Consider the following 26,240-nt stretch of genomic DNA (forward strand, 5'->3'; position numbering starts at 1 on the left):
GCTCGGATCTTGCGAACAAGGCGCACCAACCCCCTTTTCCTCTCTCATAACAGCCCGCACACAGTTCTTTCACTTCTGCACTTGCACCAGCTGCTCAGCACACAGCCCTGTACCTCAAAAATACACTTCCGACACAACATTACACAACTCTTCAAATTTCACCTCCGATAAAGTGCAATGCACATCCCTTACTTTCAATACACTACATCAGCTGCCTCACTACACTTGCCGAACTAGCTTATATTTACAATGTACATTTACATTTCATCACCAACATTCTCCGCTGCCACAGCCCCAGGGCTTTTACACAGTTTCCAGCCGCTCGCTATACTATGGCGCCAGACTCTTACAGAGTGGCCTTTCCTCACGCACCCTTTTGCGTCAGCTGCCCCAAGCAGGGAGTTCTTTGAAGTAGTATGCTCAGCACTCACTAGAAAACAAAAGAAATCTTGTGTCAGTCAGACAGGGTTCTAGGCTGCACCCTGACGCTCGGGGTGGCTGCTCGTTTCCGCTCAGCTGGCTTGCCTTGCGCAAGCTCCGGCTCTTTTTGGCTTCGTCCATGGTTATTGTGGCTTGCCGTCCTGCAGCTGCTCGCCTGCTGGTGCTCGCACATGCTGATTGGAGCAAAGCATTGAATGCCTTGAGGCAGCCGGCCAAGCCGAAGCAGGATTTCCCTGCTGCTCACGGACCAAGTTGAGGGTGGTGCTGAGAAGCTCCTGCCAAACAAGCTAGGCTAACAACCCCAACAACACTGGGGAATTAGCTCAAGTGGTAGAGCGCTCGCTTTGCATGCGAGAGGTAGCGGGATCGATGCCTGCATTCTCCACTTCTTTCTTAGCTCCGCTCCGCTCGGCCAGTTCTTGGCACTCAACAGTGGCGCCGGCTCTTCTTCTCCCAATTGGTTGCACCTGCTCAGCCACAAAGTGCTGAAAAGGCTTCATATCCTTTCTTGTGCTGTGGCAAGCAAGGCTTCTTGACTTTTCCACCTTGGAAAGCTGAGTTGAGTGAAGGGGAAAAGAAAAGGCTTTGCAGCATTGCATACTTTGAGTGCGGATTGCATTGAGGAGCTTCGCATTTTGAGAGTGAAAAATGCCTACGCCGCTATGAAGGCACTTGCCCTGCAAGGAATCAGGCAGCACGGCCAGCTCAGAAAGTCACAATGCATAGTTTGTACAAAAACAGCACGAGCCAGGTAGGAGTCGAACCTACAATCTTCTGATCCGTAGTCAGACACGTTATCCATTGCGCCACTGGCCCCAAAGGCACATTTGCACTTGCAGCTCACAGTCTGCACAGCTGCGGTGTTTGCAGCTCCACGGGTGGGAATGGTCAGAGTCACTTGGTGATCAATCAGCAAAGAGAATCACCTTCACTGCTTCCCTTCCATGCTTGAGCTTGAACAGTGGTGAAGTACACGAGCATGCAAAGCAAGGTTATCCTTAGGTTTCTGCCGCAATTCCAGCTCAAAGGTGCAGCTGCCATTTTGGAGTAAGCAGCAATTAGCCGAAGCCAGTGCTCTTAACTTGACAGGTTGCTTTGAAGGAACATGTTGTCGCCAATGCGCAGAATGTCTCCTTTGCTCTCTGAAAACACCCTGCACACAGCTGTTTCACATGTGCAGCTGCTTCTGTGCGCCAGCAGACCGTTGCTTTTTCTTTCCAAAAAGAGACTTTTTTGATAACATTTGCAAGCATACATTACATAACAGTTGAAATTTGACATGACATCAAGTGCAATACAGATCAGTTTCTCTCATTACACTACAAGAGGTGCCTCACTGTACTTGCCAGCATTTCACGTGCGACATTCTGTGGTGCGTACAAGCAGCTCCGTGGAGCAGTAACTCTTCCAAACACTCAGTACTTCCTTGGAAGAAAAAGAAGCCTCCTGTCAGTCACACAGGCTTCTCGGCTGCTCCTTCACACTGGTGGCGGTTGCTAGTTTCCGCTCACTTCGCTTGCCTTCCGTCAGCTCCAGCTCTTTTCGGCTTCTTTCATCATTTTTCTGGCTTGCGGTCCTGCAGCTGCTCGCCTGCTGGTGCTCAGACATGCTGACTGGAGCAAAGCATTGAATATGTTCTCGCAGGCGGCCAACCGGAAGCAGGATTTCCTTGCAGGCCGCAGGTCAACTAGGAGGGACACCTGCCAAGCTTCAGTGCGTCCCTCGGGACATAGTCCTGGACCTTGGAATGTGCCAATCGGCAACGCTCGGTCGTCGACAGCTCCTCGCACCGGAAGACCAGCAAAATTCGGACAGACCAAAGTGCGGCTTTCACCGCGTTGAAGTTCCTCTCGCAGCAGTTGATGCTTATCGTGGTGTGCGTCACTTGGCATTGCCAAGTCAGGACTTTCAGATAATGAGAGTGCCTACTGCGCTGAGAAGGGACTTGAGAAAGCGACGCCAAAGGTGGCGCGCCCAAGTAAGTCAGCTTGCCTGGTGTCCCGAGTCATAATGCAAAGTTTGCATAAATCTGCCAGCCAGGAAGGAGTGCACGCTATCAGCTTGCGATCCACAGACGGAAGCCTTATCCATTACACTACTCGCACAAGCTGCGGGGAGCAGCTGGCGGCTCACGGTGCCACAGTGCTGCGCCATCAATAGGCGCACAAGGCCCTGAGTGGCCAAAAGTGCATGGCACTAAATCAGCTGCATGTGCCACAACTCCTGCCCCTTCGATAGCTCAGCTGGTAGAGCGGAGGACTGTAGAGGAAAATCAAAACACTGACATCCTTAGGTCGCTGGTTCAATTCCGGCTCGAAGGAACAACGGCCTTTTTCCACTACGTCTGCACAATGCCACAATTTGCTCGAGGCAGCACTCTAAATTTCACAAGTACACAACGCGCTCGGATCTTGCGAACAAGGCGCACCAACCCCCTTTTCCTCTCTCATAACAGCCCGCACACAGTTCTTTCACTTCTGCACTTGCACCAGCTGCTCAGCACACAGCCCTGTACCTCAAAAATACACTTCCGACACAACATTACACAACTCTTCAAATTTCACCTCCGATAAAGTGCAATGCACATCCCTTACTTTCAATACACTACATCAGCTGCCTCACTACACTTGCCGAACTAGCTTATATTTACAATGTACATTTACATTTCATCACCAACATTCTCCGCTGCCACAGCCCCAGGGCTTTTACACAGTTTCCAGCCGCTCGCTATACTATGGCGCCAGACTCTTACAGAGTGGCCTTTCCTCACGCACCCTTTTGCGTCAGCTGCCCCAAGCAGGGAGTTCTTTGAAGTAGTATGCTCAGCACTCACTAGAAAACAAAAGAAATCTTGTGTCAGTCAGACAGGGTTCTAGGCTGCACCCTGACGCTCGGGGTGGCTGCTCGTTTCCGCTCAGCTGGCTTGCCTTGCGCAAGCTCCGGCTCTTTTTGGCTTCGTCCATGGTTATTGTGGCTTGCCGTCCTGCAGCTGCTCGCCTGCTGGTGCTCGCACATGCTGATTGGAGCAAAGCATTGAATGCCTTGAGGCAGCCGGCCAAGCCGAAGCAGGATTTCCCTGCTGCTCACGGACCAAGTTGAGGGTGGTGCTGAGAAGCTCCTGCCAAACAAGCTAGGCTAACAACCCCAACAACACTGGGGAATTAGCTCAAGTGGTAGAGCGCTCGCTTTGCATGCGAGAGGTAGCGGGATCGATGCCTGCATTCTCCACTTCTTTCTTAGCTCCGCTCCGCTCGGCCAGTTCTTGGCACTCAACAGTGGCGCCGGCTCTTCTTCTCCCAATTGGTTGCACCTGCTCAGCCACAAAGTGCTGAAAAGGCTTCATATCCTTTCTTGTGCTGTGGCAAGCAAGGCTTCTTGACTTTTCCACCTTGGAAAGCTGAGTTGAGTGAAGGGGAAAAGAAAAGGCTTTGCAGCATTGCATACTTTGAGTGCGGATTGCATTGAGGAGCTTCGCATTTTGAGAGTGAAAAATGCCTACGCCGCTATGAAGGCACTTGCCCTGCAAGGAATCAGGCAGCACGGCCAGCTCAGAAAGTCACAATGCATAGTTTGTACAAAAACAGCACGAGCCAGGTAGGAGTCGAACCTACAATCTTCTGATCCGTAGTCAGACACGTTATCCATTGCGCCACTGGCCCCAAAGGCACATTTGCACTTGCAGCTCACAGTCTGCACAGCTGCGGTGTTTGCAGCTCCACGGGTGGGAATGGTCAGAGTCACTTGGTGATCAATCAGCAAAGAGAATCACCTTCACTGCTTCCCTTCCATGCTTGAGCTTGAACAGTGGTGAAGTACACGAGCATGCAAAGCAAGGTTATCCTTAGGTTTCTGCCGCAATTCCAGCTCAAAGGTGCAGCTGCCATTTTGGAGTAAGCAGCAATTAGCCGAAGCCAGTGCTCTTAACTTGACAGGTTGCTTTGAAGGAACATGTTGTCGCCAATGCGCAGAATGTCTCCTTTGCTCTCTGAAAACACCCTGCACACAGCTGTTTCACATGTGCAGCTGCTTCTGTGCGCCAGCAGACCGTTGCTTTTTCTTTCCAAAAAGAGACTTTTTTGATAACATTTGCAAGCATACATTACATAACAGTTGAAATTTGACATGACATCAAGTGCAATACAGATCAGTTTCTCTCATTACACTACAAGAGGTGCCTCACTGTACTTGCCAGCATTTCACGTGCGACATTCTGTGGTGCGTACAAGCAGCTCCGTGGAGCAGTAACTCTTCCAAACACTCAGTACTTCCTTGGAAGAAAAAGAAGCCTCCTGTCAGTCACACAGGCTTCTCGGCTGCTCCTTCACACTGGTGGCGGTTGCTAGTTTCCGCTCACTTCGCTTGCCTTCCGTCAGCTCCAGCTCTTTTCGGCTTCTTTCATCATTTTTCTGGCTTGCGGTCCTGCAGCTGCTCGCCTGCTGGTGCTCAGACATGCTGACTGGAGCAAAGCATTGAATATGTTCTCGCAGGCGGCCAACCGGAAGCAGGATTTCCTTGCAGGCCGCAGGTCAACTAGGAGGGACACCTGCCAAGCTTCAGTGCGTCCCTCGGGACATAGTCCTGGACCTTGGAATGTGCCAATCGGCAACGCTCGGTCGTCGACAGCTCCTCGCACCGGAAGACCAGCAAAATTCGGACAGACCAAAGTGCGGCTTTCACCGCGTTGAAGTTCCTCTCGCAGCAGTTGATGCTTATCGTGGTGTGCGTCACTTGGCATTGCCAAGTCAGGACTTTCAGATAATGAGAGTGCCTACTGCGCTGAGAAGGGACTTGAGAAAGCGACGCCAAAGGTGGCGCGCCCAAGTAAGTCAGCTTGCCTGGTGTCCCGAGTCATAATGCAAAGTTTGCATAAATCTGCCAGCCAGGAAGGAGTGCACGCTATCAGCTTGCGATCCACAGACGGAAGCCTTATCCATTACACTACTCGCACAAGCTGCGGGGAGCAGCTGGCGGCTCACGGTGCCACAGTGCTGCGCCATCAATAGGCGCACAAGGCCCTGAGTGGCCAAAAGTGCATGGCACTAAATCAGCTGCATGTGCCACAACTCCTGCCCCTTCGATAGCTCAGCTGGTAGAGCGGAGGACTGTAGAGGAAAATCAAAACACTGACATCCTTAGGTCGCTGGTTCAATTCCGGCTCGAAGGAACAACGGCCTTTTTCCACTACGTCTGCACAATGCCACAATTTGCTCGAGGCAGCACTCTAAATTTCACAAGTACACAACGCGCTCGGATCTTGCGAACAAGGCGCACCAACCCCCTTTTCCTCTCTCATAACAGCCCGCACACAGTTCTTTCACTTCTGCACTTGCACCAGCTGCTCAGCACACAGCCCTGTACCTCAAAAATACACTTCCGACACAACATTACACAACTCTTCAAATTTCACCTCCGATAAAGTGCAATGCACATCCCTTACTTTCAATACACTACATCAGCTGCCTCACTACACTTGCCGAACTAGCTTATATTTACAATGTACATTTACATTTCATCACCAACATTCTCCGCTGCCACAGCCCCAGGGCTTTTACACAGTTTCCAGCCGCTCGCTATACTATGGCGCCAGACTCTTACAGAGTGGCCTTTCCTCACGCACCCTTTTGCGTCAGCTGCCCCAAGCAGGGAGTTCTTTGAAGTAGTATGCTCAGCACTCACTAGAAAACAAAAGAAATCTTGTGTCAGTCAGACAGGGTTCTAGGCTGCACCCTGACGCTCGGGGTGGCTGCTCGTTTCCGCTCAGCTGGCTTGCCTTGCGCAAGCTCCGGCTCTTTTTGGCTTCGTCCATGGTTATTGTGGCTTGCCGTCCTGCAGCTGCTCGCCTGCTGGTGCTCGCACATGCTGATTGGAGCAAAGCATTGAATGCCTTGAGGCAGCCGGCCAAGCCGAAGCAGGATTTCCCTGCTGCTCACGGACCAAGTTGAGGGTGGTGCTGAGAAGCTCCTGCCAAACAAGCTAGGCTAACAACCCCAACAACACTGGGGAATTAGCTCAAGTGGTAGAGCGCTCGCTTTGCATGCGAGAGGTAGCGGGATCGATGCCTGCATTCTCCACTTCTTTCTTAGCTCCGCTCCGCTCGGCCAGTTCTTGGCACTCAACAGTGGCGCCGGCTCTTCTTCTCCCAATTGGTTGCACCTGCTCAGCCACAAAGTGCTGAAAAGGCTTCATATCCTTTCTTGTGCTGTGGCAAGCAAGGCTTCTTGACTTTTCCACCTTGGAAAGCTGAGTTGAGTGAAGGGGAAAAGAAAAGGCTTTGCAGCATTGCATACTTTGAGTGCGGATTGCATTGAGGAGCTTCGCATTTTGAGAGTGAAAAATGCCTACGCCGCTATGAAGGCACTTGCCCTGCAAGGAATCAGGCAGCACGGCCAGCTCAGAAAGTCACAATGCATAGTTTGTACAAAAACAGCACGAGCCAGGTAGGAGTCGAACCTACAATCTTCTGATCCGTAGTCAGACACGTTATCCATTGCGCCACTGGCCCCAAAGGCACATTTGCACTTGCAGCTCACAGTCTGCACAGCTGCGGTGTTTGCAGCTCCACGGGTGGGAATGGTCAGAGTCACTTGGTGATCAATCAGCAAAGAGAATCACCTTCACTGCTTCCCTTCCATGCTTGAGCTTGAACAGTGGTGAAGTACACGAGCATGCAAAGCAAGGTTATCCTTAGGTTTCTGCCGCAATTCCAGCTCAAAGGTGCAGCTGCCATTTTGGAGTAAGCAGCAATTAGCCGAAGCCAGTGCTCTTAACTTGACAGGTTGCTTTGAAGGAACATGTTGTCGCCAATGCGCAGAATGTCTCCTTTGCTCTCTGAAAACACCCTGCACACAGCTGTTTCACATGTGCAGCTGCTTCTGTGCGCCAGCAGACCGTTGCTTTTTCTTTCCAAAAAGAGACTTTTTTGATAACATTTGCAAGCATACATTACATAACAGTTGAAATTTGACATGACATCAAGTGCAATACAGATCAGTTTCTCTCATTACACTACAAGAGGTGCCTCACTGTACTTGCCAGCATTTCACGTGCGACATTCTGTGGTGCGTACAAGCAGCTCCGTGGAGCAGTAACTCTTCCAAACACTCAGTACTTCCTTGGAAGAAAAAGAAGCCTCCTGTCAGTCACACAGGCTTCTCGGCTGCTCCTTCACACTGGTGGCGGTTGCTAGTTTCCGCTCACTTCGCTTGCCTTCCGTCAGCTCCAGCTCTTTTCGGCTTCTTTCATCATTTTTCTGGCTTGCGGTCCTGCAGCTGCTCGCCTGCTGGTGCTCAGACATGCTGACTGGAGCAAAGCATTGAATATGTTCTCGCAGGCGGCCAACCGGAAGCAGGATTTCCTTGCAGGCCGCAGGTCAACTAGGAGGGACACCTGCCAAGCTTCAGTGCGTCCCTCGGGACATAGTCCTGGACCTTGGAATGTGCCAATCGGCAACGCTCGGTCGTCGACAGCTCCTCGCACCGGAAGACCAGCAAAATTCGGACAGACCAAAGTGCGGCTTTCACCGCGTTGAAGTTCCTCTCGCAGCAGTTGATGCTTATCGTGGTGTGCGTCACTTGGCATTGCCAAGTCAGGACTTTCAGATAATGAGAGTGCCTACTGCGCTGAGAAGGGACTTGAGAAAGCGACGCCAAAGGTGGCGCGCCCAAGTAAGTCAGCTTGCCTGGTGTCCCGAGTCATAATGCAAAGTTTGCATAAATCTGCCAGCCAGGAAGGAGTGCACGCTATCAGCTTGCGATCCACAGACGGAAGCCTTATCCATTACACTACTCGCACAAGCTGCGGGGAGCAGCTGGCGGCTCACGGTGCCACAGTGCTGCGCCATCAATAGGCGCACAAGGCCCTGAGTGGCCAAAAGTGCATGGCACTAAATCAGCTGCATGTGCCACAACTCCTGCCCCTTCGATAGCTCAGCTGGTAGAGCGGAGGACTGTAGAGGAAAATCAAAACACTGACATCCTTAGGTCGCTGGTTCAATTCCGGCTCGAAGGAACAACGGCCTTTTTCCACTACGTCTGCACAATGCCACAATTTGCTCGAGGCAGCACTCTAAATTTCACAAGTACACAACGCGCTCGGATCTTGCGAACAAGGCGCACCAACCCCCTTTTCCTCTCTCATAACAGCCCGCACACAGTTCTTTCACTTCTGCACTTGCACCTGCTGCTCAGCACACAGCCCTGTACCTCAAAAATACACTTCCGACACAACATTACACAACTCTTCAAATTTCACCTCCGATAAAGTGCAATGCACATCCCTTACTTTCAATACACTACATCAGCTGCCTCACTACACTTGCCGAACTAGCTTATATTTACAATGTACATTTACATTTCATCACCAACATTCTCCGCTGCCACAGCCCCAGGGCTTTTACACAGTTTCCAGCCGCTCGCTATACTATGGCGCCAGACTCTTACAGAGTGGCCTTTCCCCACGCACCCTTTTGCGTCAGCTGCCCCAAGCAGGGAGTTCTTTGAAGTAGTATGCTCAGCACTCACTAGAAAACAAAAGAAATCTTGTGTCAGTCAGACAGGGTTCTAGGCTGCACCCTGACGCTCGGGGTGGCTGCTCGTTTCCGCTCAGCTGGCTTGCCTTGCGCAAGCTCCGGCTCTTTTTGGCTTCGTCCATGGTTATTGTGGCTTGCGGTCCTGCAGCTGCTCGCCTGCTGGTGCTCGCACATGCTGATTGGAGCAAAGCATTGAATGCCTTGAGGCAGCCGGCCAAGCCGAAGCAGGATTTCCCTGCTGCTCACGGACCAAGTTGAGGGTGGTGCTGAGGAGCTCCTGCCAAACAAGCTAGGCTAATAACCCCAACAACACTGGGGAATTAGCTCAAGTGGTAGAGCGCTCGCTTTGCATGCGAGAGGTAGCGGGATCGATGCCTGCATTCTCCACTTCTTTCTTAGCTCCGCTCCGCTCGGCCAGTTCTTGGCACTCAACAGTGGCGCCGGCTCTTCTTCTCCCAATTGGTTGCACCTGCTCAGCCACAAAGTGCTGAAAAGGCTTCATATCCTTTCTTGTGCTGTGGCAAGCAAGGCTTCTTGACTTTTCCACCTTGGAAAGCTGAGTTGAGTGAAGGGGAAAAGAAAAGGCTTTGCAGCATTGCATACTTTGAGTGCGGATTGCATTGAGGAGCTTCGCATTTTGAGAGTGAAAAATGCCTACGCCGCTATGAAGGCACTTGCCCTGCAAGGAATCAGGCAGCACGGCCAGCTCGCAAGCGCAGAAAGTCACAATGCATAGTTTGTACAAAAACAGCACGAGCCAGGTAGGAGTCGAACCTACAATCTTCTGATCCGTAGTCAGACACGTTATCCATTGCACCACTGGCCCCAAAGGCACATTTACACTTGCAGCTCACAGTCTGCACAGCTGCGGTGTTTGCAGCTCCACGGGTGGGAATGGTCAGAGTCGCTTGGTGATCAATCAGCAAAGAGAATCACCTTCACTGCTTCCCTTCCATGCTTGAGCTTGAACAGTGGTGAAGTACACGAGCATGCAAAGCAAGGTTATCCTTAGGTTTCTGCCGCAATTCCAGCTCAAAGGTGCAGCTGCCATTTTGGAGTAAGCAGCAATTAGCCAAAGCCAGTGCTCTTAACTTGACAGGTTGCTTTGAAGGAACATGTTGTCGCCAATGCGCAGAATGTCTCCTTTGCTCTCTGAAAACACCCTGCACACAGCTGTTTCACATGTGCAGATGCTTCTGTGCGCAAGCAGACCGTTGCTTTTTCTTTCCAAAAAGAGACTTTTTTGATAACATTTGCAAGCATACATTACATAACAGTTGAAATTTGACATGACATCAAGTGCAATACAGATCAGTTTCTCTCATTACACTACAAGAGGTGCCTCACTGTACTTGCCAGCATTTCACGTGCGACATTCTGTGGTGCGTACAAGCAGCTCCGTGGAGCAGTAACTCTTCCAAACACTCAGTACTTCCTTGGAAGAAAAAGAAGCCTCCTGTCAGTCACACAGGCTTCTCGGCTGCTCCTTCACACTGGTGGCGGTTGCTAGTTTCCGCTCACTTCGCTTGCCTTCCGTCAGCTCCAGCTCTTTTCGGCTTCTTTCATCATTTTCCTGGCTTGCTGTCCTGCAGCTGCTCGCCTGCTGGTGCTCAGACATGCTGACTGGAGCAAAGCATTGAATATGTTCTCGCAGGCGGCCAACCGGAAGCAGGATTTCCTTGCAGGCCGCAGGTCAACTAGGAGGGACACCTGCCAAGCTTCAGTGCGTCCCTCGGGACATAGTCCTGGACCTTGGAATGTGCCAATCGGCAACGCTCGGTCGTCGACAGCTCCTCGCACCGGAAGACCAGCAAAATTCGGACAGACCAAAGTGCGGCTTTCACCGCGTTGAAGTTCCTCTCGCAGCAGTTGATGCTTATCGTGGTGTGCGTCACTTGGCATTGCCAAGTCAGGACTTTCAGATAATGAGAGTGCCTACTGCGCTGAGAAGGGACTTGAGAAAGCGACGCCAAAGGTGGCGCGCCCAAGTAAGTCAGCTTGCCTGGTGTCCCGAGTCATAATGCAAAGTTTGCATAAATCTGCCAGCCAGGAAGGAGTGCACGCTATCAGCTTGCGATCCACAGACGGAAGCCTTATCCATTACACTACTCGCACAAGCTGCGGGGAGCAGCTGGCGGCTCACGGTGCCACAGTGCTGCGCCATCAATAGGCGCACAAGGCCCTGAGTGGCCAAAAGTGCATGGCACTAAATCAGCTGCATGTGCCACAACTCCTGCCCCTTCGATAGCTCAGCTGGTAGAGCGGAGGACTGTAGAGGAAAATCAAAACACTGACATCCTTAGGTCGCTGGTTCAATTCCGGCTCGAAGGAACAACGGCCTTTTTCCACTACGTCTGCACAATGCCACAATTTGCTCGAGGCAGCACTCTAAATTTCACAAGTACACAACGCGCTCGGATCTTGCGAACAAGGCGCACCAACCCCCTTTTCCTCTCTCATAACAGCCCGCACACAGTTCTTTCACTTCTGCACTTGCACCAGCTGCTCAGCACACAGCCCTGTACCTCAAAAATACACTTCCGACACAACATTACACAACTCTTCAAATTTCACCTCCGATAAAGTGCAATGCACATCCCTTACTTTCAATACACTACATCAGCTGCCTCACTACACTTGCCGAACTAGCTTATATTTACAATGTACATTTACATTTCATCACCAACATTCTCCGCTGCCACAGCCCCAGGGCTTTTACACAGTTTCCAGCCGCTCGCTATACTATGGCGCCAGACTCTTACAGAGTGGCCTTTCCTCACGCACCCTTTTGCGTCAGCTGCCCCAAGCAGGGAGTTCTTCGAAGTAGTATGCTCAGCACTCACTAGAAAACAAAAGAAATCTTGTGTCAGTCAGACAGGGTTCTAGGCTGCACCCTGACGCTCGGGGTGGCTGCTCGTTTCCGCTCAGCTGGCTTGCCTTGCGCAAGCTCCGGCTCTTTTTGGCTTCGTCCATGGTTATTGTGGCTTGCGGTCCTGCAGCTGCTCGCCTGCTGGTGCTCGCACATGCTGATTGGAGCAAAGCATTGAATGCCTTGAGGCAGCCGGCCAAGCCGAAGCAGGATTTCCCTGCTGCTCACGGACCAAGTTGAGGGTGGTGCTGAGGAGCTCCTGCCAAACAAGCTAGGCTAACAACCCCAACAATACTGGGGAATTAGCTCAAGTGGTAGAGCGCTCGCTTTGCATGCGAGAGGTAGCGGGATCGATGCCTGCATTCTCCACTTCTTTCTTAGCTCCTCTCCGCTCGGCCAGTTCTTGGCACTCAACAGTGGCGCCGGCTCTTCTTCTCCCAATTGGTTGCACCTGCTCAGCCACAAAGTGCTGAAAAGGCTTCATATCCTTTCTTGTGCTGTGGCAAGCAAGGCTTCTTGACTTTTCCACCTTGGAAAGCTGAGTTGAGTGAAGGGGAAAAGAAAAGGCTTTGCAGCATTGCATACTTTGAGTGCGGATTGCATTGAGGAGCTTCGCATTTTGAGAGTGAAAAATGCCTACGCCGCTATGAAGGCACTTGCCCTGCAAGGAATCAGGCAGCACGGCCAGCTCGCAAGCGCAGAAAGTCACAATGCATAGTTTGTACAAAAACAGCACGAGCCAGGTAGGAGTCGAACCTACAATCTTCTGATCCGTAGTCAGACACGTTATCCATTGCGCCACTGGCCCCAAAGGCACATTTGCACTTGCAGCTCACAGTCTGCACAGCTGCGGTGTTTGCAGCTCCACGGGTGGGAATGGTCAGAGTCGCTTGGTGATCAATCAGCAAAGAGAATCACCTTCACTGCTTCCCTTCCATGCTTGAGCTTGAACAGTGGTGAAGTACACGAGCATGCAAAGCAAGGTTATCCTTAGGTTTCTGCCGCAATTCCAGCTCAAAGGTGCAGCTGCCATTTTGGAGTAAGCAGCAATTAGCCGAAGCCAGTGCTCTTAACTTGACAGGTTGCTTTGAAGGAACATGTTGTCGCCAATGCGCAGAATGTCTCCTTTGCTCTCTGAAAACACCCTGCACACAGCTGTTTCACATGTGCAGCTGCTTCTGTGCGCCAGCAGACCGTTGCTTTTTCTTTCCAAAAAGAGACTTTTTTGATAAAATTTGCAAGCATACATTACATAACAGTTGAAATTTGACATGACATCAAGTGCAATACAGATCAGTTTCTCTCATTACACTACAAGAGGTGCCTCACTGTACTTGCCAGCATTTCACGTGCGACATTCTGTGGTGCGTACAAGCAGCTCCGTGGAGCAGTAACTCTTCCAAACACTCAGTACTTCCTTGGAAGAAAAAGAAGCCTCCTGTCAGTCACACGGGCTTCTCGGCTGCTCCTTCACACTGGTGGCGGTTGCTAGTTTCCGCTCACTTCGCTTGCCTTCCGTCAGCTCCAGCTCTTTTCGGCTTCTTTCATCATTTTTCTGGCTTGCGGTCCTGCAGCTGCTCGCCTGCTGGTGCTCAGACATGCTGACTGGAGCAAAGCATTGAATATGTTCTCGCAGGCGGCCAACCGGAAGCAGGATTTCCTTGCAGGCCGCAGGTCAACTAGGAGGGACACCTGCCAAGCTTCAGTGCGTCCCTCGGGACATAGTCCTGGACCTTGGAATGTACCAATCGGCAACGCTCGGTCGTCGACAGCTCCTCGCACCGGAAGACCAGCAAAATTCGGACAGACCAAAGTGCGGCTTTCACCGCGTTGAAGTTCCTCTCGCAGCAGTTGATGCTTATCGTGGTGTGCGTCACTTGGCATTGCCAAGTCAGGACTTTCAGATAATGAGAGTGCCTACTGCGCTGAGAAGGGACTTGAGAAAGCGACGCCAAAGGTGGCGCGCCCAAGTAAGTCAGCTTGCCTGGTGTCCCGAGTCATAATGCAAAGTTTGCATAAATCTGCCAGCCAGGAAGGAGTGCACGCTATCAGCTTGCGATCCACAGACGGAAGCCTTATCCATTACACTACTCGCACAAGCTGCGGGGAGCAGCTGGCGGCTCACGGTGCCACAGTGCTGCGCCATCAATAGGCGCACAAGGCCCTGAGTGGCCAAAAGTGCATGGCACTAAATCAGCTGCATGTGCCACAACTCCAACCCCTTCGATAGCTCAGCTGGTAGAGCAGAGGACTGTAGAGGAAAATCAAAACACTGACATCCTTAGGTCGCTGGTTCAATTCCGGCTCGAAGGAACAACGGCCTTTTTCCACTACGTCTGCACAATGCCACAATTTGCTCGAGGCAGCACTCTAAATTTCACAAGTACACAACGCGCTCGGATCTTGCGAACAAGGCGCACCAACCCCCTTTTCCTCTCTCATAACAGCCCGCACACAGTTCTTTCACTTCTGCACTTGCACCTGCTGCTCAGCACACAGCCCTGTACCTCAAAAATACACTTCCGACACAACATTACACAACTCTTCAAATTTCACCTCCGATAAAGTGCAATGCACATCCCTTACTTTCAATACACTACATCAGCTGCCTCACTACACTTGCCGAACTAGCTTATATTTACAATGTACATTTACATTTCATCACCAACATTCTCCGCTGCCACAGCCCCAGGGCTTTTACACAGTTTCCAGCCGCTCGCTATACTATGGCGCCAGACTCTTACAGAGTGGCCTTTCCTCACGCACCCTTTTGCGTCAGCTGCCCCAAGCAGGGAGTTCTTTGAAGTAGTATGCTCAGCACTCACTAGAAAACAAAAGAAATCTTGTGTCAGTCAGACAGGGTTCTAGGCTGCACCCTGACGCTCGGGGTGGCTGCTCGTTTCCGCTCAGCTGGCTTGCCTTGCGCAAGCTCCGGCTCTTTTTGGCTTCGTCCATGGTTATTGTGGCTTGCGGTCCTGCAGCTGGTCGCCTGCTGGTGCTCGCACATGCTGATTGGAGCAAAGCATTGAATGCCTTGAGGCAGCCGGTCAAGCCGAAGCAGGATTTCCCTGCTGCTCACGGACCAAGTTGAGGGTGGTGCTGAGGAGCTCCTGCCAAACAAGCTAGGCTAACAACCCCAACAACACTGGGGAATTAGCTCAAGTGGTAGAGCGCTCGCTTTGCATGCGAGAGGTAGCGGGATCGATGCCTGCATTCTCCACTTCTTTCTTAGCTCCGCTCCGCTCGGCCAGTTCTTGGCACTCAACAGTGGCGCCGGCTCTTCTTCTCCCAATTGGTTGCACCTGCTCAGCCACAAAGTGCTGAAAAGGCTTCATATCCTTTCTTGTGCTGTGGCAAGCAAGGCTTCTTGACTTTTCCACCTTGGAAAGCTGAGTTGAGTGAAGGGGAAAAGAAAAGGCTTTGCAGCATTGCATACTTTGAGTGCGGATTGCATTGAGGAGCTTCGCATTTTGAGAGTGAAAAATGCCTACGCCGCTATGAAGGCACTTGCCCTGCAAGGAATCAGGCAGCACGGCCAGCTCGCAAGCGCAGAAAGTCACAATGCATAGTTTGTACAAAAACAGCACGAGCCAGGTAGGAGTCGAACCTACAATCTTCTGATCCGTAGTCAGACACGTTATCCATTGCGCCACTGGCCCCAAAGGTACATTTGCACTTGCAGCTCACAGTCTGCACAGCTGCGGTGTTTGCAGCTCCACGGGTGGGAATGGTCAGAGTCGCTTGGTGATCAATCAGCAAAGAGAATCACCTTCACTGCTTCCCTTCCATGCTTGAGCTTGAACAGTGGTGAAGTACACGAGCATGCAAAGCAAGGTTATCCTTAGGTTTCTGCCGCAATTCCAGCTCAAAGGTGCAGCTGCCATTTTGGAGTAAGCAGCAATTAGCCGAAGCCAGTGCTCTTAACTTGACAGGTTGCTTTGAAGGAACATGTTGTCGCCAATGCGCAGAATGTCTCCTTTGCTCTCTGAAAACACCCTGCACACAGCTGTTTCACATGTGCAGCTGCTTCTGTGCGCCAGCAGACCGTTGCTTTTTCTTTCCAAAAAGAGACTTTTTTGATAACATTTGCAAGCATACATTACATAACAGTTGAAATTTGACATGACATCAAGTGCAATACAGATCAGTTTCTCTCATTACACTACAAGAGGTGCCTCACTGTACTTGCCAGCATTTCACGTGCGACATTCTGTGGTGCGTACAAGCAGCTCCGTGGAGCAGTAACTCTTCCAAACACTCAGTACTTCCTTGGAAGAAAAAGAAGCCTCCTGTCAGTCACACAGGCTTCTCGGCTGCTCCTTCACACTGGTGGCGGTTGCTAGTTTCCGCTCACTTCGCTTGCCTTCCGTCAGCTCCAGCTCTTTTCGGCTTCTTTCATCATTTTCCTGGCTTGCGGTCCTGCAGCTGCTCGCCTGCTGGTGCTCAGACATGCTGACTGGAGCAAAGCATTGAATATGTTCTCGCAGGCGGCCAACCGGAAGCAGGATTTCCTTGCAGGCCGCAGGTCAACTAGGAGGGACACCTGCCAAGCTTCAGTGCGTCCCTCGGGACATAGTCCTGGACCTTGGAATGTGCCAATCGGCAACGCTCGGTCGTCGACAGCTCCTCGCACCGGAAGACCAGCAAAATTCGGACAGACCAAAGTGCGGCTTTCACCGCGTTGAAGTTCCTCTCGCAGCAGTTGATGCTTATCGTGGTGTGCGTCACTTGGCATTGCCAAGTCAGGACTTTCAGATAATGAGAGTGCCTACTGCGCTGAGAAGGGACTTGAGAAAGCGACGCCAAAGGTGGCGCGCCCAAGTAAGTCAGCTTGCCTGGTGTCCCGAGTCATAATGCAAAGTTTGCATAAATCTGCCAGCCAGGAAGGAGTGCACGCTATCAGCTTGCGATCCACAGACGGAAGCCTTATCCATTACACTACTCGCACAAGCTGCGGGGAGCAGCTGGCGGCTCACGGTGCCACAGTGCTGCGCCATCAATAGGCGCACAAGGCCCTGAGTGGCCAAAAGTGCATGGCACTAAATCAGCTGCATGTGCCACAACTCCTGCCCCTTCGATAGCTCAGCTGGTAGAGCGGAGAACTGTAGAGGAAAATCAAAACACTGACATCCTTAGGTCGCCGGTTCAATTCCGGCTCGAAGGAACAACGGCCTTTTTCCACTACGTCTGCACAATGCCACAATTTGCTCGAGGCAGCACTCTAAATTTCACAAGTACACAACGCGCTCGGATCTTGCGAACAAGGCGCACCAACCCCCTTTTCCTCTCTCGTAACAGCCCGCACACAGTTCTTTCACTTCTGCACTTGCACCTGCTGCTCAGCACACAGCCCTGTACCTCAAAAATACACTTCCGACACAACATTACACAACTCTTCAAATTTCACCTCCGATAAAGTGCAATGCACATCCCTTACTTTCAATACACTACATCAGCTGCCTCACTACACTTGCCGAACTAGCTTATATTTACAATGTACATTTACATTTCATCACCAACATTCTCCGCTGCCACAGCCCCAGGGCTTTTACACAGTTTCCAGCCGCTCGCTATACTATGGCGCCAGACTCTTACAGAGTGGCCTTTCCTCACGCACCCTTTTGCGTCAGCTGCCCCAAGCAGGGAGTTCTTTGAAGTAGTATGCTCAGCACTCACTAGAAAACAAAAGAAATCTTGTGTCAGTCAGACAGGGTTCTAGGCTGCACCCTGACGCTCGGGGTGGCTGCTCGTTTCCGCTCAGCTGGCTTGCCTTGCGCAAGCTCCGGCTCTTTTTGGCTTCGTCCATGGTTATTGTGGCTTGCGGTCCTGCAGCTGCTCGCCTGCTGGTGCTCGCACATGCTGATTGGAGCAAAGCATTGAATGCCTTGAGGCAGCCGGCCAAGCCGAAGCAGGATTTCCCTGCTGCTCACGGACCAAGTTGAGGGTGGTGCTGAGGAGCTCCTGCCAAACAAGCTAGGCTAACAACCCCAACAACACTGGGGAATTAGCTCAAGTGGTAGAGCGCTCGCTTTGCATGCGAGAGGTAGCGGGATCGATGCCTGCATTCTCCACTTCTTTCTTCGCTCCGCTCCGCTCGGCCAGTTCTTGGCACTCAACAGTGGCGCCGGCTCTTCTTCTCCCACTTGGTTGCACCTGCTCAGCCACAAAGTGCTGAAAAGGCTTCATATCCTTTCTTGTGCTGTGGCAAGCAAGGCTTCTTGACTTTTCCACCTTGGAAAGCTGAGTTGAGTGAAGGGGAAAAGAAAAGGCTTTGCAGCATTGCATACTTTGAGTGCGGATTGCATTGAGGAGCTTCGCATTTTGAGAGTGAAAAATGCCTACGCCGCTATGAAGGCACTTGCCCTGCAAGGAATCAGGCAGCACGGCCAGCTCGCAAGCGCAGAAAGTCACAATGCATAGTTTGTACAAAAACAGCACGAGCCAGGTAGGAGTCGAACCTACAATCTTCTGATCCGTAGTCAGACACGTTATCCATTGCGCCACTGGCCCCAAAGGTACATTTGCACTTGCAGCTCACAGTCTGCACAGCTGCGGTGTTTGCAGCTCCACGGGTGGGAATGGTCAGAGTCGCTTGGTGATCAATCAGCAAAGAGAATCACCTTCACTGCTTCCCTTCCATGCTTGAGCTTGAACAGTGGTGAAGTACACGAGCATGCAAAGCAAGGTTATCCTTAGGTTTCTGCCGCAATTCCAGCTCAAAGGTGCAGCTGCCATTTTGGAGTAAGCAGCAATTAGCCGAAGCCAGTGCTCTTAACTTGACAGGTTGCTTTGAAGGAACATGTTGTCGCCAATGCGCAGAATGTCTCCTTTGCTCTCTGAAAACACCCTGCACACAGCTGTTTCACATGTGCAGCTGCTTCTGTGCGCCAGCAGACCGTTGCTTTTTCTTTCCAAAAAGAGACTTTTTTGATAACATTTGCAAGCATACATTACATAACAGTTGAAATTTGACATGACATCAAGTGCAATACAGATCAGTTTCTCTCATTACACTACAAGAGGTGCCTCACTGTACTTGCCAGCATTTCACGTGCGACATTCTGTGGTGCGTACAAGCAGCTCCGTGGAGCAGTAACTCTTCCAAACACTCAGTACTTCCTTGGAAGAAAAAGAAGCCTCCTGTCAGTCACACAGGCTTCTCGGCTGCTCCTTCACACTGGTGGCGGTTGCTAGTTTCCGCTCACTTCGCTTGCCTTCCGTCAGCTCCAGCTCTTTTCGGCTTCTTTCATCATTTTTCTGGCTTGCGGTCCTGCAGCTGCTCGCCTGCTGGTGCTCAGACATGCTGACTGGAGCAAAGCATTGAATATGTTCTCGCAGGCGGCCAACCGGAAGCAGGATTTCCTTGCAGGCCGCAGGTCAACTAGGAGGGACACCTGCCAAGCTTCAGTGCGTCCCTCGGGACATAGTCCTGGACCTTGGAATGTGCCAATCGGCAACGCTCGGTCGTCGACAGCTCCTCGCACCGGAAGACCAGCAAAATTCGGACAGACCAAAGTGCGGCTTTCACCGCGTTGAAGTTCCTCTCGCAGCAGTTGATGCTTATCGTGGTGTGCGTCACTTGGCATTGCCAAGTCAGGACTTTCAGATAATGAGAGTGCCTACTGCGCTGAGAAGGGACTTGAGAAAGCGACGCCAAAGGTGGCGCGCCCAAGTAAGTCAGCTTGCCTGGTGTCCCGAGTCATAATGCAAAGTTTGCATAAATCTGCCAGCCAGGAAGGAGTGCACGCTATCAGCTTGCGATCCACAGACGGAAGCCTTATCCATTACACTACTCGCACAAGCTGCGGGGAGCAGCTGGCGGCTCACGGTGCCACAATGCTGCGCCATCAATAGGCGCACAAGGCCCTGAGTGGCCAAAAGTGCATGGCACTAAATCAGCTGCATGTGCCACAACTCCTGCCCCTTCGATAGCTCAGCTGGTAGAGCGGAGGACTGTAGAGGAAAATCAAAACACTGACATCCTTAGGTCGCTGGTTCAATTCTGGCTCGAAGGAACAACGGCCTTTTTCCACTACGTCTGCACAATGCCACAATTTGCTCGAGGCAGCACTCTAAATTTCACAAGTACACAACGCGCTCGGATCTTGCGAACAAGGCGCACCAACCCCCTTTTCCTCTCTCATAACAGCCCGCACACAGTTCTTTCACTTCTGCACTTGCACCTGCTGCTCAGCACACAGCCCTGTACCTCAAAAATACACTTCCGACACAACATTACACAACTCTTCAAATTTCACCTCCGATAAAGTGCAATGCACATCCCTTACTTTCAATACACTACATCAGCTGCCTCACTACACTTGCCGAACTAGCTTATATTTACAATGTACATTTACATTTCATCACCAACATTCTCCGCTGCCACAGCCCCAGGGCTTTTACACAGTTTCCAGCCGCTCGCTATACTATGGCGCCAGACTCTTACAGAGTGGCCTTTCCTCACGCACCCTTTTGCGTCAGCTGCCCCAAGCAGGGAGTTCTTTGAAGTAGTATGCTCAGCACTCACTAGAAAACAAAAGAAATCTTGTGTCAGTCAGACAGGGTTCTAGGCTGCACCCTGACGCTCGGGGTGGCTGCTCGTTTCCGCTCAGCTGGCTTGCCTTGCGCAAGCTCCGGCTCTTTTTGGCTTCGTCCATGGTTATTGTGGCTTGCGGTCCTGCAGCTGCTCGCCTGCTGGTGCTCGCACATGCTGATTGGAGCAAAGCATTGAATGCCTTGAGGCAGCCGGCCAAGCCGAAGCAGGATTTCCCTGCTGCTCACGGACCAAGTTGAGGGTGGTGCTGAGGAGCTCCTGCCAAACAAGCTAGGCTAACAACCCCAACAACACTGGGGAATTAGCTCAAGTGGTAGAGCGCTCGCTTTGCATGCGAGAGGTAGCGGGATCGATGCCTGCATTCTCCACTTCTTTCTTAGCTCCGCTCCGCTCGGCCAGTTCTTGGCACTCAACAGTGGCGCCGGCTCTTCTTCTCCCAATTGGTTGCACCTGCTCAGCCACAAAGTGCTGAAAAGGCTTCATATCCTTTCTTGTGCTGTGGCAAGCAAGGCTTCTTGACTTTTCCACCTTGGAAAGCTGAGTTGAGTGAAGGGGAAAAGAAAAGGCTTTGCAGCATTGCATACTTTGAGTGCGGATTGCATTGAGGAGCTTCGCATTTTGAGAGTGAAAAATGCCTACGCCGCTATGAAGGCACTTGCCCTGCAAGGAATCAGGCAGCACGGCCAGCTCGCAAGCGCAGAAAGTCACAATGCATAGTTTGTACAAAAACAGCACGAGCCAGGTAGGAGTCGAACCTACAATCTTCTGATCCGTAGTCAGACACGTTATCCATTGCGCCACTGGCCCCAAAGGTACATTTGCACTTGCAGCTCACAGTCTGCACAGCTGCGGTGTTTGCAGCTCCACGGGTGGGAATGGTCAGAGTCGCTTGGTGATCAATCAGCAAAGAGAATCACCTTCACTGCTTCCCTTCCATGCTTGAGCTTGAACAGTGGTGAAGTACACGAGCATGCAAAGCAAGGTTATCCTTAGGTTTCTGCCGCAATTCCAGCTCAAAGGTGCAGCTGCCATTTTGGAGTAAGCAGCAATTAGCCGAAGCCAGTGCTCTTAACTTGACAGGTTGCTTTGAAGGAACATGTTGTCGCCAATGCGCAGAATGTCTCCTTTGCTCTCTGAAAACACCCTGCACACAGCTGTTTCACATGTGCAGCTGCTTCTGTGCGCCAGCAGACCGTTGCTTTTTCTTTCCAAAAAGAGACTTTTTTGATAACATTTGCAAGCATACATTACATAACAGTTGAAATTTGACATGACATCAAGTGCAATACAGATCAGTTTCTCTCATTACACTACAAGAGGTGCCTCACTGTACTTGCCAGCATTTCACGTGCGACATTCTGTGGTGCGTACAAGCAGCTCCGTGGAGCAGTAACTCTTCCAAACACTCAGTACTTCCTTGGAAGAAAAAGAAGCCTCCTGTCAGTCACACAGGCTTCTCGGCTGCTCCTTCACACTGGTGGCGGTTGCTAGTTTCCGCTCACTTCGCTTGCCTTCCGTCAGCTCCAGCTCTTTTCGGCTTCTTTCATCATTTTCCTGGCTTGCGGTCCTGCAGCTGCTCGCCTGCTGGTGCTCAGACATGCTGACTGGAGCAAAGCATTGAATATGTTCTCGCAGGCAGCCAACCGGAAGCAGGATTTCCTTGCAGGCCGCAGGTCAACTAGGAGGGACACCTGCCAAGCTTCAGTGCGTCCCTCGGGACATAGTCCTGGACCTTGGAATGTGCCAATCGGCAACGCTCGGTCGTCGACAGCTCCTCGCACCGGAAGACCAGCAAAATTCGGACAGACCAAAGTGTGGCTTTCACCGCGTTGAAGTTCCTCTCGCAGCAGTTGATGCTTATCGTGGTGTGCGTCACTTGGCATTGCCAAGTCAGGACTTTCAGATAATGAGAGTGCCTACTGCGCTGAGAAGGGACTTGAGAAAGCGACGCCAAAGGTGGCGCGCCCAAGTAAGTCAGCTTGCCTGGTGTCCCGAGTCATAATGCAAAGTTTGCATAAATCTGCCAGCCAGGAAGGAGTGCACGCTATCAGCTTGCGATCCACAGACGGAAGCCTTATCCATTACACTACTCGCACAAGCTGCGGGGAGCAGCTGGCGGCTCACGGTGCCACAGTGCTGCGCCATCAATAGGCGCACAAGGCCCTGAGTGGCCAAAAGTGCATGGCACTAAATCAGCTGCATGTGCCACAACTCCTGCCCCTTCGATAGCTCAGCTGGTAGAGCGGAGGACTGTAGAGGAAAATCAAAACACTGACATCCTTAGGTTGCTGGTTCAATTCCGGCTCGAAGGAACAACGGCCTTTTTCCACTACGTCTGCACAATGCCACAATTTGCTCGAGGCAGCACTCTAAATTTCACAAGTACACAACGCGCTCGGATCTTGCGAACAAGGCGCACCAACCCCCTTTTCCTCTCTCATAACAGCCCGCACACAGTTCTTTCACTTCTGCACTTGCACCTGCTGCTCAGCACACAGCCCTGTACCTCAAAAATACACTTCCGACACAACATTACACAACTCTTCAAATTTCACCTCCGATAAAGTGCAATGCACATCCCTTACTTTCAATACACTACATCAGCTGCCTCACTACACTTGCCGAACTAGCTTATATTTACAATGTACATTTACATTTCATCACCAACATTCTCCGCTGCCACAGCCCCAGGGCTTTTACACAGTTTCCAGCCGCTCGCTATACTATGGCGCCAGACTCTTACAGAGTGGCCTTTCCCCACGCACCCTTTTGCGTCAGCTGCCCCAAGCAGGGAGTTCTTTGAAGTAGTATGCTCAGCACTCACTAGAAAACAAAAGAAATCTTGTGTCAGTCAGACAGGGTTCTAGGCTGCACCCTGACGCTCGGGGTGGCTGCTCGTTTCCGCTCAGCTGGCTTGCCTTGCGCAAGCTCCGGCTCTTTTTGGCTTCGTCCATGGTTATTGTGGCTTGCGGTCCTGCAGCTGCTCGCCTGCTGGTGCTCGCACATGCTGATTGGAGCAAAGCATTGAATGCCTTGAGGCAGCCGGCCAAGCCGAAGCAGGATTTCCCTGCTGCTCACGGACCAAGTTGAGGGTGGTGCTGAGGAGCTCCTGCCAAACAAGCTAGGCTAACAACCCCAACAACACTGGGGAATTAGCTCAAGTGGTAGAGCGCTCGCTTTGCATGCGAGAGGTAGCGGGATCGATGCCTGCATTCTCCACTTCTTTCTTAGCTCCGCTCCGCTCGGCCAGTTCTTGGCACTCAACAGTGGCGCCGGCTCTTCTTCTCCCAATTGGTTGCACCTGCTCAGCCACAAAGTGCTGAAAAGGCTTCATATCCTTTCTTGTGCTGTGGCAAGCAAGGCTTCTTGACTTTACCACCTTGGAAAGCTGAGTTGAGTGAAGGGGAAAAGAAAAGGCTTTGCAGCATTGCATACTTTGAGTGCGGATTGCATTGAGGAGCTTCGCATTTTGAGAGTGAAAAATGCCTACGCCGCTATGAAGGCACTTGCCCTGCAAGGAATCAGGCAGCACGGCCAGCTCGCAAGCGCAGAAAGTCACAATGCATAGTTTGTACAAAAACAGCACGAGCCAGGTAGGAGTCGAACCTACAATCTTCTGATCCGTAGTCAGACACGTTATCCATTGCGCCACTGGCCCCAAAGGTACATTTGCACTTGCAGCTCACAGTCTGCACAGCTGCGGTGTTTGCAGCTCCACGGGTGGGAATGGTCAGAGTCGCTTGGTGATCAATCAGCAAAGAGAATCACCTTCACTGCTTCCCTTCCATGCTTGAGCTTGAACAGTGGTGAAGTACACGAGCATGCAAAGCAAGGTTATCCTTAGGTTTCTGCCGCAATTCCAGCTCAAAGGTGCAGCTGCCATTTTGGAGTAAGCAGCAATTAGCCAAAGCCAGTGCTCTTAACTTGACAGGTTGCTTTGAAGGAACATGTTGTCGCCAATGCGCAGAATGTCTCCTTTGCTCTCTGAAAACACCCTGCACACAGCTGTTTCACATGTGCAGCTGCTTCTGTGCGCCAGCAGACCGTTGCTTTTTCTTTCCAAAAAGAGACTTTTTTGATAACATTTGCAAGCATACATTACATAACAGTTGAAATTTGACATGACATCAAGTGCAATACAGATCAGTTTCTCTCATTACACTACAAGAGGTGCCTCACTGTACTTGCCAGCATTTCACGTGCGACATTCTGTGGTGCGTACAAGCAGCTCCGTGGAGCAGTAACTCTTCCAAACACTCAGTACTTCCTTGGAAGAAAAAGAAGCCTCCTGTCAGTCACACGGGCTTCTCGGCTGCTCCTTCACACTGGTGGCGGTTGCTAGTTTCCGCTCACTTCGCTTGCCTTCCGTCAGCTCCAGCTCTTTTCGGCTTCTTTCATCATTTTTCTGGCTTGCGGTCCTGCAGCTGCTCGCCTGCTGGTGCTCAGACATGCTGACTGGAGCAAAGCATTGAATATGTTCTCGCAGGCGGCCAACCGGAAGCAGGATTTCCTTGCAGGCCGCAGGTCAACTAGGAGGGACACCTGCCAAGCTTCAGTGCGTCCCTCGGGACATAGTCCTGGACCTTGGAATGTGCCAATCGGCAACGCTCGGTCGTCGACAGCTCCTCGCACCGGAAGACCAGCAAAATTCGGACAGACCAAAGTGCGGCTTTCACCGCGTTGAAGTTCCTCTCGCAGCAGTTGATGCTTATCGTGGTGTGCGTCACTTGGCATTGCCAAGTCAGGACTTTCAGATAATGAGAGTGCCTACTGCGCTGAGAAGGGACTTGAGAAAGCGACGCCAAAGGTGGCGCGCCCAAGTAAGTCAGCTTGCCTGGTGTCCCGAGTCATAATGCAAAGTTTGCATAAATCTGCCAGCCAGGAAGGAGTGCACGCTATCAGCTTGCGATCCACAGACGGAAGCCTTATCCATTACACTACTCGCACAAGCTGCGGGGAGCAGCTGGCGGCTCACGGTGCCACAATGCTGCGCCATCAATAGGCGCACAAGGCCCTGAGTGGCCAAAAGTGCATGGCACTAAATCAGCTGCATGTGCCACAACTCCTGCCCCTTCGATAGCTCAGCTGGTAGAGCGGAGGACTGTAGAGGAAAATCAAAACACTGACATCCTTAGGTCGCTGGTTCAATTCCGGCTCGAAGGAACAACGGCCTTTTTCCACTACGTCTGCACAATGCCACAATTTGCTCGAGGCAGCACTCTAAATTTCACAAGTACACAACGCGCTCGGATCTTGCGAACAAGGCGCACCAACCCCCTTTTCCTCTCTCATAACAGCCCGCACACAGTTCTTTCACTTCTGCACTTGCACCTGCTGCTCAGCACACAGCCCTGTACCTCAAAAATACACTTCCGACACAACATTACACAACTCTTCAAATTTCACCTCCGATAAAGTGCAATGCACATCCCTTACTTTCAATACACTACATCAGCTGCCTCACTACACTTGCCGAACTAGCTTATATTTACAATGTACATTTACATTTCATCACCAACATTCTCCGCTGCCACAGCCCCAGGGCTTTTACACAGTTTCCAGCCGCTCGCTATACTATGGCGCCAGACTCTTACAGAGTGGCCTTTCCTCACGCACCCTTTTGCGTCAGCTGCCCCAAGCAGGGAGTTCTTTGAAGTAGTATGCTCAGCACTCACTAGAAAACAAAAGAAATCTTGTGTCAGTCAGACAGGGTTCTAGGCTGCACCCTGACGCTCGGGGTGGCTGCTCGTTTCCGCTCAGCTGGCTTGCCTTGCGCAAGCTCCGGCTCTTTTTGGCTTCGTCCATGGTTATTGTGGCTTGCGGTCCTGCAGCTGCTCGCCTGCTGGTGC

The 26,240-nt window shown here is 51.6% G+C and overlaps 18 non-coding genes across 18 annotated transcripts; 9 read left to right on the forward strand and 9 right to left on the reverse strand.

Moving 5' to 3' along the window:
* Positions 1–1,184: 1,184 nt before the first annotated feature.
* Positions 1,185–1,257, reverse strand: trnar-acg (transfer RNA arginine (anticodon ACG)). The gene has a single exon. It is a non-coding gene; the product is annotated as a tRNA-Arg (tRNA).
* Positions 1,258–2,669: 1,412 nt separating this feature from the next.
* trnay-gua (transfer RNA tyrosine (anticodon GUA)) lies at positions 2,670–2,762 on the forward strand. Its single transcript has 2 exons — positions 2,670–2,706; positions 2,727–2,762. It is a non-coding gene; the product is annotated as a tRNA-Tyr (tRNA).
* Positions 2,763–4,027: 1,265 nt separating this feature from the next.
* Positions 4,028–4,100, reverse strand: trnar-acg (transfer RNA arginine (anticodon ACG)). Its single transcript has one exon. It is a non-coding gene; the product is annotated as a tRNA-Arg (tRNA).
* A 1,412-nt stretch (positions 4,101–5,512) lies between these two features.
* Positions 5,513–5,605, forward strand: trnay-gua (transfer RNA tyrosine (anticodon GUA)). The gene is made up of 2 exons: positions 5,513–5,549; positions 5,570–5,605. It is a non-coding gene; the product is annotated as a tRNA-Tyr (tRNA).
* A 1,265-nt stretch (positions 5,606–6,870) lies between these two features.
* trnar-acg (transfer RNA arginine (anticodon ACG)) lies at positions 6,871–6,943 on the reverse strand. Its single transcript has one exon. It is a non-coding gene; the product is annotated as a tRNA-Arg (tRNA).
* A 1,412-nt stretch (positions 6,944–8,355) lies between these two features.
* On the forward strand, positions 8,356–8,448 carry trnay-gua (transfer RNA tyrosine (anticodon GUA)). The gene is made up of 2 exons: positions 8,356–8,392; positions 8,413–8,448. It is a non-coding gene; the product is annotated as a tRNA-Tyr (tRNA).
* Positions 8,449–9,721: 1,273 nt separating this feature from the next.
* On the reverse strand, positions 9,722–9,794 carry trnar-acg (transfer RNA arginine (anticodon ACG)). Its single transcript has one exon. It is a non-coding gene; the product is annotated as a tRNA-Arg (tRNA).
* Positions 9,795–11,206: 1,412 nt separating this feature from the next.
* trnay-gua (transfer RNA tyrosine (anticodon GUA)) lies at positions 11,207–11,299 on the forward strand. The gene is made up of 2 exons: positions 11,207–11,243; positions 11,264–11,299. It is a non-coding gene; the product is annotated as a tRNA-Tyr (tRNA).
* Positions 11,300–12,572: 1,273 nt separating this feature from the next.
* On the reverse strand, positions 12,573–12,645 carry trnar-acg (transfer RNA arginine (anticodon ACG)). The gene has a single exon. It is a non-coding gene; the product is annotated as a tRNA-Arg (tRNA).
* Positions 12,646–14,057: 1,412 nt separating this feature from the next.
* On the forward strand, positions 14,058–14,150 carry trnay-gua (transfer RNA tyrosine (anticodon GUA)). Its single transcript has 2 exons — positions 14,058–14,094; positions 14,115–14,150. It is a non-coding gene; the product is annotated as a tRNA-Tyr (tRNA).
* A 1,273-nt stretch (positions 14,151–15,423) lies between these two features.
* Positions 15,424–15,496, reverse strand: trnar-acg (transfer RNA arginine (anticodon ACG)). The gene has a single exon. It is a non-coding gene; the product is annotated as a tRNA-Arg (tRNA).
* Positions 15,497–16,908: 1,412 nt separating this feature from the next.
* trnay-gua (transfer RNA tyrosine (anticodon GUA)) lies at positions 16,909–17,001 on the forward strand. Its single transcript has 2 exons — positions 16,909–16,945; positions 16,966–17,001. It is a non-coding gene; the product is annotated as a tRNA-Tyr (tRNA).
* Positions 17,002–18,274: 1,273 nt separating this feature from the next.
* Positions 18,275–18,347, reverse strand: trnar-acg (transfer RNA arginine (anticodon ACG)). Its single transcript has one exon. It is a non-coding gene; the product is annotated as a tRNA-Arg (tRNA).
* Positions 18,348–19,759: 1,412 nt separating this feature from the next.
* On the forward strand, positions 19,760–19,852 carry trnay-gua (transfer RNA tyrosine (anticodon GUA)). The gene is made up of 2 exons: positions 19,760–19,796; positions 19,817–19,852. It is a non-coding gene; the product is annotated as a tRNA-Tyr (tRNA).
* Positions 19,853–21,125: 1,273 nt separating this feature from the next.
* trnar-acg (transfer RNA arginine (anticodon ACG)) lies at positions 21,126–21,198 on the reverse strand. Its single transcript has one exon. It is a non-coding gene; the product is annotated as a tRNA-Arg (tRNA).
* Positions 21,199–22,610: 1,412 nt separating this feature from the next.
* On the forward strand, positions 22,611–22,703 carry trnay-gua (transfer RNA tyrosine (anticodon GUA)). Its single transcript has 2 exons — positions 22,611–22,647; positions 22,668–22,703. It is a non-coding gene; the product is annotated as a tRNA-Tyr (tRNA).
* A 1,273-nt stretch (positions 22,704–23,976) lies between these two features.
* trnar-acg (transfer RNA arginine (anticodon ACG)) lies at positions 23,977–24,049 on the reverse strand. The gene has a single exon. It is a non-coding gene; the product is annotated as a tRNA-Arg (tRNA).
* A 1,412-nt stretch (positions 24,050–25,461) lies between these two features.
* trnay-gua (transfer RNA tyrosine (anticodon GUA)) lies at positions 25,462–25,554 on the forward strand. Its single transcript has 2 exons — positions 25,462–25,498; positions 25,519–25,554. It is a non-coding gene; the product is annotated as a tRNA-Tyr (tRNA).
* Positions 25,555–26,240: the final 686 nt, after the last annotated feature.

Source organism: Heterodontus francisci, unplaced genomic scaffold (genome assembly GCF_036365525.1).
Source record: "Heterodontus francisci isolate sHetFra1 unplaced genomic scaffold, sHetFra1.hap1 HAP1_SCAFFOLD_1708, whole genome shotgun sequence".
NCBI classification, from domain to species: Eukaryota; Metazoa; Chordata; class Chondrichthyes; order Heterodontiformes; family Heterodontidae; genus Heterodontus; species Heterodontus francisci.